Source organism: Megalobrama amblycephala, linkage group LG1 (genome assembly GCF_018812025.1).
Source record: "Megalobrama amblycephala isolate DHTTF-2021 linkage group LG1, ASM1881202v1, whole genome shotgun sequence".
NCBI classification, from domain to species: Eukaryota; Metazoa; Chordata; class Actinopteri; order Cypriniformes; family Xenocyprididae; genus Megalobrama; species Megalobrama amblycephala.
In genome coordinates, this window is record NC_063044.1 from 72,789,253 (window position 1) to 72,800,671 (window position 11,419).

The window sequence follows — 11,419 nt, forward strand, 5'->3', positions numbered from 1 at the left end:
ATAAATTACATAAAGTGCAAAATTAATCATTACAAACATAGAAAATAATCTCCTGCAGCTAGTTTTAAATCAATCAATACAAAATGAACACATTGAAAAGAAAGAACAAATATAAATTGTACCTGGATGGATTAAAGAGCAGAGTTTGAGAAATACATGTCATCTGTGATTTTTACCAGCACAAATTAAAGGCAGTTATTTAATTTGTTAAAATCACCACGTTCTATTGGCGCGCACACACATACTCAAACCACTGTACTCGGTAATGAACGATTAAATCCAATTCATTCATTAGTAAAAATAATATTACTGCATATTATTGACTTAATCAAACTTTTAGAACCTTTATAAGTCTATATTGAGAGAGCACCGCTAACTGTTTACCTCCTCTCAACGCGGTCTGAGGACTCAGCGCGGGCTGAACAAAAATTGCGCCATCACGTAATAGAAATATAAAACTTTTTCCAAAAATAGCAAAAATAAGATACAAAACAAAATGATGAGGTTTTCGTAGGCAAATTAATACTAAGTAAATAAATAAAAATTGAAAGAAAGTATAATTAGTGAAATACATTAACATTACAAGTACATACTCATTAACATCCATCACACTGTGAATCATTCCAGACTTAATTTTACTCATCTGTGATAATGGTGATCTGTGATGTATTTTAAGCTGAAACTTCGCAGACACATTCTGGGGACACCTGAGACTTAAACTGCATCTTGAAAAATAGGCATAATATGGGACATTTAAGGTGTGATAATTGTGCAAAGCTCTTCCCGCACTGATCACGTGTGCGGTTTCTCACCAGTGGGAAGCTCAAGATGACATTGGTCTGTGAAACTCTTTCCACACTGATCACATGTGAACGGCTTCTCTCCAGTATGAACTCTCATGTGATGCTCAAGACAACATTTTCCACACTGAGTGCAGGTTGTAGATTTCTTGTCTCGTCTTTTCTCAAAGTTTATTTTCCAGATTTGACGTGATATTTCTCCTCCACTTAGTTCTTCACTCTCCTCCTTCACTTCCATCAGGGCTAAAAAAAAAAAAAAAAATCAAAGTTAAAATATAGACAAATGCTAAAAAATATAACCATTTTGCTGTTTTTCTTCATTAGTGTGAACACTCATTTAATTAGACTTTTAATTTTATTGACTTCTCTTTATACGCATGTGAATGTGGGACACCAAAACCACAAGCTCAAGCAAGACGATATATCACGACCATAACGTTAATTTTTATTAACATTATCTGTGTCCCTCAACCTTGTTACATAGTTGATTTCCCTCTTTTTTTTTTTTAAAAAAAGGACATTTCTTAAAATTGTGACACCCAGGAAGTGACATCACATGTACAGATAGACTGATAATCAGTTCTACTTGAAAATAAAATAAAAATAAATCAGCCATGAATGAGCGCATGTTGTAAATAAAAGCACTGAAGTTAATTCTCTCTATGTGGTCTATGCTCATCATTAGTCTCATAGTTCATAGTGCCGTTCACTCACTGGGGTTGATGATCAGGAATGATCCAGCATGGCCACCGTATGCAGCTTTTAACATGATTTACGTGTTTAAAACTCATCTTAGAAGTTTAAAAATTCATTTTCACAAGGACTGCTGCTACAGCAGACTTTTATATTTTATTGTCACATGTTACTATGGCATACTGAAGTATAAATCCAAGCATTTCTTAAGTTTCAAAGGCTTTTATTGACAACTACATTTAGTTTATGCAAAGAGTCAATACTGACCCTTCTTTTCAAGACCTCTGCAATTCACCCTGGTATACTGTCAATAAACTTCTGGGCTACATCCTGACTGATGGCAGCCCATTCTTGGATAATCAATGCTTGGAGTTTGTTAGAATTTGTGGTTTTTGCTTGTCCACCTGCCTCTTGAGGATTCTCAATGGGATTAATGTCAGGGGAGTTTCCTGGTCATGGACCCAAAATTTAATTCCTACATGAATGGTTTCAGGTTTGTATGCATCTGCATGCACAGTGAGGTGAAAACTTTTTGAGGATGGACTGTCAAGAAGGGCAGCAAAGACACCACTTCTCTCCAGAAAAAAAAAAACATCAGGGACAGACTGATATTCTGCAAAGTTACAGGGATTGGACTGCTGAGGACTGGGGTAAAGTCATTTTCTCTGATGAATCCCCTTTCAGATTGTTTGGGGCATCCAGAACAAAGCTTGTCCAGAGAAGAAAAGGTGAGCACTACCATCAGTCCTGTGTCATGCCAACAGTAAAGCATCCTGAGACCATTCATGTGTGGGGTTGCTTCTCAGCCAAGGGAGTGGGCTCACTCACAATTTTGCCTACAACAGGGGTTCCCAAACACATTCCTGGAGACTCCCCAGCACTACACATTTTGCAGAATCTCAGTGAACTCAAGTGTGGTACCGAGATAGGTTGCCAAATGTGCAATAAGTCCATTCCATGGTCAACTGTTAGTGGTATCATAACAAAGTGGAAGCAATTGGGAACAACAGAAACTCAGCCATGAAGTGGTAGGCCACATAAAATCACAGAGCGGGGTCAGCGCATGCTGAGATGCACAGTATGCAATAGCTCAATAACTACAATAGCCTTCAGATTAGCTCAAGAACAATGTGTGGAGAGCCGAGCAGCTGCATCCAAGCAACCAAGTGCAATGCAAAGCGCCGGATGCAGTGGTGTAAAGCACGAGCCACTGGACTCTAGAGCAGTGGAGACGTTACTCTGGAGTGACCAGTCACGCTTCTGTCTGGCAATCCGATGGACAAGTCTGGGTTTGGCGGTTGCCAGGAGAACTGTACTTTCCTGACTGCATTGTGCCAAGTGTAATGTTTGGTGGAGGGGATTATGGTGTGGGGTTGTTTTTCAGGGGTTGGGCTTGAACTCTTAGTTCCAGTGAAAGGAACTCTTAATGCTTCAGCATACCAAGACATTTTGGACAATTTCATGCTCCCAACTTTGTGGGAACAGTTTGGGGATGTTCCAACATGACTGCGCACCAGTGCACAAAGCAAGGTCCATAAAGACATGGATGAGCGCGTTTGGTGTGGAGGAACTTGACTGGCCTGCACAGTGTCCTGACTTCAATCCGATAGAACACCTTTGGGATGAATTAGAGCGGAGACTGTGAGCCAGGCCTTCTCACCAACATCACTGCTTGACCTCACAAATGCGCTTCTAGAAGAATGGTCAAAAATTCCCATAAACACACTCCTAAACCTTGTGGAAAGACTTCCCAGAAGAGTTGAAGCTGTTATAGCTGCAAAGGGTGGGCCAACTCCATATTAAACCCTACGGATTAAGAGTGGGATGTCATTAAAGTTCATGTGCACATAATGGCAGGCGTCTAGCCTGGGTGCCAGCCCGAACCCCGCCCACAACATTTTTTGGACGGGAAGTTCGGTCTGGACTCGATCCATTGTGGAGTAATTATGCTCGGCTCCCAGAAGGCCGAGCCAATCAAATTGCCAGGGCGGGCTTTAATCGATGATGGACAGGCTATCTGCGGTTACGTAACCACCCACGTCATCAAAGAGCGCTTGGGTTGAATTGGTTTTCACCAACGATGACTGCAGCTGGAGAAGTAAGATGTTTAGATTCCGCTATCACGTCTGTAATAAAAGAAATCGACAGCGCATTAATTTTAAAAGACGAACAAAGAACCGCAATCAAGGCATTTGTCGATGGGAAAGATGTGTTTGCCGTCCTTCCAACGGGATTCGGCAAAAGTTTAAGTACAAGTTCAACATACGTCACTTACTGCGTTGCTCTGATTGGTTGTAGGTCTATCCAATTGAGTGCAGAGTTTTTTTTTTTACTGGTTCGGTTAAGACACGCCCCATAATTCAAGTGCAATGGAGCAGTATCAGACTCACATTCTGCCTAGAATATGAGTATGACGAAGTCAGGCTAGCAGGCGTCCCAAAACTTTTGGCAATATAGTGTATATTTTAACATGACTGTGAATAAATGAAATTATTTGAAACATATGACTTCTAATTTATTCTTTCAATAAGTTAAATTGTTTTGCGTGTGTTGTGGCAAATGCAAAGTAGACTAATCTAAACTAATCTTGTTGTTTGTTAAAGCCAAAGGTATGTTCCCACACATCTGTGCATTTTCCACAGTATTCCCACACTTTACCCGTAGTGTAGGCCCACAAATGGCCTCAACAGGGGCGGCAGCCCACAGTCAGCTCAGGATTTAGGCTGTCCCACTGGAGCCCCACCTGGGGCCCCATACGGGCCCCAAAGAAGCATATTTGCTACAAAAAATAACTAGGGAATCACCAAACGCTGTCAATCAATAAAAAATTGCCATATATCCATAGTCACACGAGATAGCTCAGCATAGTTGTTTAAAAAATGACAGCTAACGTTAAGCAGCGATGTGCTTAGCACACAACCAAACATTTCCGCGCTCACTATCGACAAACCAATTGTAACACAGTTCGTAAATGTGGGAAGAAGGAGGGGGGAACCGGCGAACGTTCAACAAAACTTTAATATATAAATAAACAAAGAACAAAAGGAAAGTAATGCCGGCAGACCCTCGCGGACGTCTGCCGGCCACACAAACATAATAAAACATAAAATAATATCCAGGCCTGGTCCTCTCTCGACCTTCACGGTCGTCGCTCCTCCTTTTATGCTCCCGGAGCTCCTCCGTGAGAGACTCAAGGCCGGTGCGCCTCCCAGGTGATGCTCGTTATCACTTGCGTCACCGGCCTCGGCCGTTCCCTCACGGCTTTCGCCCGCCCTGGTTGCCACACCAATCAAATCCATTTTAAATATTTTTTTGAAAATCAGGGCAAACACATTTTTGATAAAATTGATAAAAAATAATAATAATATTGAGCAAACGAGCAAGAACTGGTGAAAGGTGGGACATGGAGTTGGTGAAGGGAGACAGGCTCATCCAGGGTGGGCACTGTTGAATCCCAGGGTGGGCCAGGCACCTCAATGCCCGCCCATGGTGTGGAGACTGGGTTCGGAGCGTGTTTCAAACTGACAGTCACATGATTTCAGTAAACAAGGCTTTGTTACATCATAAGTGTTAAAAACATTTCGAAATTTCAATGGTTCACCCATTAATCATGAGGATTCACTGAGATCATCCTCTGGGAATGAATCACTGAACAAAATCTCTTTGGGCTCTGGTCAGTTTTATACGTTTGTCGATGTTTTAATGAGACATTAGTATAATGAAAAGGAATAATAGTAGTTAATAGTCTCTTACTGGCTTGTTTAGCTGAGCTGTCCATTGAACACACTGCAACAAATGCTGTTCTTACTGTCTGTTTTTACACTGTTCTGACCAGCAGGGGTGTGATGTTTCGAACGCTTCCAAACAATGAATCAAATTGTGAAGCAATTGGTTCAGTTGATTTAAAGCTTTAAAAAGCTTAATTTCTCCCATTAAGAGGGGAAGAACAGGTGATCCCACTCAGATAAACGAGTACTCAACAAAAACTAAACAAGGATAATATGGGAAACAAGGAGGCGGGACAAGAGGATCACATGGCCAACACAAAGAGTCATGTGATCCAGCACAACACAAACAAAGAGACAATGAACTACGACACGGCAGACAGAACTGTCAGAGCAGAACAGAGAGAAGTGAAGAGAGAATGATCAGTCTCAGCACACACAGATCACACTCATTCCTTCCTCTGATCAGAGTGATGACATCGGGTTGCTATTTATTGACACTAAACCACAGTGAAGTGTTGCTTTACATCTGTGTGAAACATGTTGTTCAGGGTGAGAAGTGAATATTGTAAACCACACTGGCTCAACACACATCTGTCCTGAACAGGGTTTATAGGATATTCTTTTGCTCATGAGATCATTACTGTTAGTTCCAAACTCAGAGTCTGTATGAAGATTTATTCCAGAGTCAATACTTTCTTACAATATTAAGATGGTTCATATCCATCCTACACTTCCGTAACTAAAATAATAAATTAAGTATAGCCGTTTTAGAAGTTATGAATTGCTCTTCATTTGTTAATGATTAGTTCATATCTTCACTAATCATGAGCTCATGTTGAAGTAACTATTAATTCAGGTATAAGTTCAGGATTATTTATTGTAAAGTGTTACTAAAACATGTTGAGTGTGAGAACTCAGTTTAACCACATCGAGCAGTGATCATCTCTGAACCAGTTTAGACTGAATCATTCTTAATCATTCTGATGTCACTTCCTCTTCTTTCTTTACGTGCTGCATGACACCCATCTCTATCTTTCAGTTAACAAGTCTAAACCAATAACTGTGCTCTTGTAACCCGGCTGTGACAGAAGGTGAAGTGTGTTAAAGTCATCAGTTTATCAAAGTGGATTTCTGAACTAACCAGAATAAAGTTATGTGAATTATTATGAACATGAATGAATCATTTCATTATTAGTTTATCTTTGCTGCTGTTCATCCTCACATTACAAGCTCATGGATCACCTTAATTGTGACAAACATCTCAGGAAAGGAGACATATTAAACAATTAGAGAGGTTTAATTAAGAAAATTAGTAGAAATCATTCAAAATGAACAAAGATGCTAAAAACAGGAATGAAAAGATAAGATATGAGAATCAGCAAATCATCTTCATCACACAGAACAGAGAGAGGATTTTACAAACAGTCTGTCCATTACTGGATTTAATATTATATTTAATGCAGTTTATATATGAAGCACAAGAAAATGACATTCAACACTGTAGGAAAATATCCATCAAACCATATAAATGAACATAAATCTGGCCTTTTATTTGTAAAAGATATTTGAATCTAAACTGGATGGTGTCACTATTTCTTCAGGGAGTTTTTCTCTGTTTTCTGAGAAGAAGAAAATCAAACAATGAACAATCCTCTGTGAGTTTCTGCTGTTTTAAATCTTGTTTCAGATGGTCTCCAAACTCAGCAGTATTTTATTGTAATATTGTAGGCATCTCTATTTCCTCTGGGTGCTGCGAGTCCTTCCTCCCTGCAAAATAAAAGCATTGACTGACCTCTCGTATGTGTTTTTACCATGATTGTTCCAGATCAGATGAGTGTGAATCATCAGATTGTGTGAAGCTCAAACTCACCAGGTCTTCTTGCACAGATGATCTGAAGAAGAATCACAGTAGGAGCAGCAAACACTGCCATCTCAACAATCATCACAATCACTGCAGGAAACATGTGTGGAAGAAGAAGAAGAAGAGAAACTGGACATGACTGAAGTCAAGGGGATTCAACTATGAACAGTTATTGATGAAGCATTTACAGACTGACTGATAGTTTAATGGTGTAAAGCTGTCAGTAGAAATGAACGTGTCATAACATTAACATCATATTTTACAGTAGTAATAGTTGTTTCTCACCTGAATACTTGACAGTGTATCTGACTGAGGTCTGGAGTTGATTTCTGAGAGTAAGCTGACATCTCCACTCTCTGTTGTCATCTTCATTCAGGAGTGTTGTAGTCAGAGTGATGATACAGTGATCTGATGAGAATAATATCTGATATCTGGAGTCTGTCTTCAGATCAACACCAGCCTGATTCACCCACAACAGATGAAGTCCCTCAGAATAACAGGAGAATCCAGTATATGAATACAACTGACAGGAGAGAGTCACAGAGCGACCTGGACTGATCTCAGTCTGTGAGGATGATGATGATGATGACGATGATGGAGAGACATAAACTAAAAAAAAAAGACATTTGAATTCAGTCTCAACCACTCAACTCATATTCTCTTGCATGCAGTTGTGCTGCTGGTGTGTTGTTTAATATAGATTTGTGTGTACAGGATTCTTTTCTGCCAGTGTAAACTTATTAAATATATTTACACTAATTTGGAAATTATAGGCTACACTGCATATATTAAAAATGGGCTTTTAACACATCAGTCATACATTTTAACACTCTCTGAAAGAAATATGCACAAATAATAAAATGACGTTTCATTTTCCACAGAAACTCATTCTGCTTGTTTTCACAAACGAGCCCCAACCTGATGAAGTTACAGATTCCCTTTTCTTAGCAGTAACTTTCATAGTGCCTTGCGGATTTCACAATGTGTTCTTATTAAACCCAACCCTTTCTGAACAGACATGAAAGATCCTGAAGCATTATTCCTGTATAGTCATTCTGTTTCTGACACATGATGGATCTGCAAGTCTCCGTTGTTCTTCTTTTCATTTTTCTCACTGGAGGTACAAAAAACAGCAAATATTGAAATGTATTATTTGTTAGTCATACTGTAGAGAGCTAACTCAATGTCTTTCTCTGTTTGTAAGGATATTCTCTCAAGTGTTACTCGTGCACACCTCTTCTGACGGGCTCCTGTGAACTGAAAGTGGAGACATGTCCACCCACTGAGCAAGCGACGTCTGTGGACATCCAAAACAGGTTGATATCCCGTCCGCCCGTCCAGGCCATGATCTGAACGTCCATTTACAGCCAGAATTAGTCGATTAATGACATTGAGAAATTATGTCCAATCTGGCCACAATCTAAACGTCCACTGACAGCCAGAATACGTTGAGAATAGACGTTCATACTGACTATAATCTGGACGTCCATTGACATCTAGAATTAGTCGATGAATGACGTGAATAAAGATGTCCAATCTGGCCACAATATAAACGTCCACTGACAGCCAGAATACGTTGAGAATAGACGTTCATACTGACTATAATCTGGACGTCCATTGACATCTAGAATTAGTCGATGAATGACGTGAATAAAGATGTCCAATCTGGCCACAATATAAACGTCCACTGACAGCCAGAATACGTTGAGAATAGACGTTCATACTGACTATAATCTGGACGTCCATTGACATCTAGAATTAGTCGATGAATGACGTGAATAAAGATGTCCAATCTGGCCACAATATAAACGTCCACTGACAGCCAGAATACGTTGAGAATAGACGTTCATACCGGCTATTATCTGGACGTCCGATGACGTCCACAATTAGTTGATGAATGACGTGAATAAAGATGTCCAATCTGGCCACAATATAAACGTCCACTGACAGCCAGAATACGTTGAGAATAGACGTTCATACCGGCTATTATCTAAACGTCCATTGACATCTAGAATTAGTCGATGAATGACGTGAATAAAGATGTCCAATCTGGCCACAATATAAACGTCCACTGACAGCCAGAATACGTTGAGAATAGACGTTCATACCGGCTATTATCTGGACGTCCGATGACGTCCACAATTAGTTGATGAATGACGTGAATAAAGATGTCCAATCTGGCCACAATATAAACGTCCACTGACAGCCAGAATACGTTGAGAATAGACGTTCATACCGGCTATTATCTAAACGTCCATTGACATCTAGAATTAGTCGATGAATGACGTGAATAAAGTTGTCCAATCTGGCCACAATATAAACGTCCACTGACAGCCAGAATACGTTGAGAATAGACGTTCATACCGGCTATAATCTAAACGTCCATTGACATCTAGAATTAGTCGATGAATGACGTGAATAAAGTTGTCCAATCTGGCCACAATATGAACGTCCACTGTCCACGTCCAGAATTAGTCTATAAATTACATAAAATATGTTAAAGGCCACAATCAATACATCAACCGACATCCCCCTACAAATCAAGAAAAATCATTCACGATGGCTATACAACCAGAAATGACCCAGACAGCAACATAGTGTGGCCCAGATCCAGCTCACATCTGGTACATGTGGATTACATGCAGACCAGATGTGGGCCGGATCTGGGCTGACACTATGTTGCTGTTGGGGGACAGTAAAAAAAAAAGAGAAGAAAAGAAAAAAAAGAAAATGGCAGTGGTGAAGAGACAGCATGGCTAAAGGCATATGTTTCTGCGTCAAATCGATGACATATTCCCGCAGACCCTGCGAACCCCTTCAAGCCCCGCCGTATCGATGTGTGCACCTCCAAAAATGTGTAACTTCGCGTTAAAGTGACGCAGGCTGACCTGCATTGGTGTTAAGCAGCATGAGTAGCGTCACTTTGCAAATAAACTCAGATAACGTTATTCGTTTATATGTCAGTAACATTTTGAAATTAGCACTTTGCCAGCAAGCAGTAGCCAGTTTTCTGGCAGACACCTTGCAAATCAGACTGTCACAACTTCGTAGGAGTGACGCTGCGTGGAGTTGACGTGTCCATGTACTGCATCTTGGCTATTTTTGTGTCAGTATCACAAGTGTATTGCATTCAACATTCTCTACATAATTTAATTACTTTGGTCACCTTGGTCTTTTAAACTTTCGCTTTAGGCAGTCAGCTGGGGAAAGCATGAGGATTTTTATGAGCTCTGAATAGAGGATGCAGGCATTGGCACAAATATAGACGACATAGTTCCTCAAACAAGGAGAGGAATAAACCAAATAACTGTCAATAAATAGATTTTGGCTATGTGAAACTGCAAGGCTCATCTTTTATAGAACTGCATCTCCTCAGATACGGACTCACTACCTGGTTTGGTAATTTATCAATTAAACTTAAATCACAGATTCTGAACCTGATAAAAAGGGCAGGCAAAATAATGGGTGTGCTTCCTCTTTGCTCTCTACTGGACATTTTTTGAAAAGACAGCACTAAAACTGGGTCGAAAGATTGCTAATGACTCTACCCACTTTCTCTTTGATCAGTGTGAGGTTATGCCCTCAGGCAGAGGGTACAGTTCCAAACTGTAGGCTGAAGAGATACAAACATTCTCTGATTCCTTTGTCAATTGCACTTCTGAACCATAATAATTCAATATGACTGTTTAAATGAGCAGGCTATAGGGAGAGGGGCAATACTTTTTAGCACATTTTTAGTTTTTTTTTGCAATATATTTGAATCATAATTAATGTGATTAACTTGACTTGTGTACTGTTGTGGATGTATTTGCTGTTTTGCGATTGGAATGTGAATGTTGATGTGTTGATGTTGTTGATGAATTGAATGACAATGGTGGTCCATGATTGTCCAAGACAAATTTCTTCACCTGGGCCCGGTTTTTCAAAAGTAATCCACTAGGATTTTGGATAACGGATTGGATCAAATCTTGAAAATGTGTTTTTCAAAAGAAAAAACGGATTACATAATCGGATTAGATCACGTAATCCAATCTTGGTTTTGATCTGGATCAAACCTTTAGTTTGGGTTTTTCAGAACTTTTTTGTAGGATTTGGATCACTTTGATCCAAAAAATCTGGATTAAACTGATCCCAACCAGTGCTCAAACAGGATAAGAAATCACATTGTAGAACTATATATAAAGAGCAACAAGTAGAATAGCCAGTGTGGGGTCAATATAAGTTTATTTTTATTTGAAATGAAAACACACACATTTATAAAAAACTAAAAACAAGAAAAACCCCACCCCATCCTCTTCCAGCAGTCCGCTCATCTGAGACCTACAACACAAACACTG

General features: G+C 39.8%; 1 long non-coding RNA gene across 1 annotated transcript; it reads right to left on the reverse strand.

The window, feature by feature from the left end:
* Nucleotides 1-6,499: 6,499 nt before the first annotated feature.
* On the reverse strand, nucleotides 6,500-7,346 carry LOC125249000. The gene is made up of 2 exons (XR_007180471.1): nucleotides 7,092-7,346; nucleotides 6,500-6,988 (listed from the first exon to the last, which is right to left on the reverse strand). It is a non-coding gene; the product is annotated as an uncharacterized LOC125249000 (long non-coding RNA).
* Nucleotides 7,347-11,419: the final 4,073 nt, after the last annotated feature.